Raw genomic sequence first — 553 nt, forward strand, 5'->3', positions numbered from 1 at the left:
AAAAAAAAAAAAAAAAGAAAAAGTAAATGGAGATTGGACTTCGTCACATTCCAACCTTGCCTCTTCTTTGAGACCAGCACCCTGGAAGTGTAGTCCATGAAGCACTGGGCCACCAAACTGATGATTCAAGCTCCCCCTCTTCGTGGGAGAAAGCTGAGGCTGGCTGCTCCCTTTCACAGTCTTGGCCGCCTCAAGGAGCCGTTCTAGTCTGTCCTACAGGGTCCTTATGAGTTGGAATCAACTTGATGGCCGTGGGCTCTGGGCGCTTTTGAAACAAGGAAGGTCAGGGGGGGTTGAGTCCACCCAGAAAAACGGCCTGAGTAGACCTTGGCCGCTCACGTCACTCTGGGACACACAGGGTGGCTGGGAGCTGGGCTGGCACGGTGACCAGGGCTTCTCTTTCTCCCTCTCTGAAAGACTCTGCTACGGAGACTAGACGAGGAGGCAGGCTGCACAGCAGGGAAAAGCACTCCGCATCCCCTACCTGATGGGACTTGCCCACTGTCGCCACGTGAAACATTGGCCCCCAAGCCAGCCTCTCCACAAGCCACTC

Source organism: Echinops telfairi, unplaced genomic scaffold (genome assembly GCF_000313985.2).
Source record: "Echinops telfairi isolate 266 unplaced genomic scaffold, ASM31398v2 ScPeMD7_7469;HRSCAF=8507_0, whole genome shotgun sequence".
In the NCBI taxonomy this organism is placed as follows: Eukaryota; Metazoa; Chordata; class Mammalia; order Afrosoricida; family Tenrecidae; genus Echinops; species Echinops telfairi.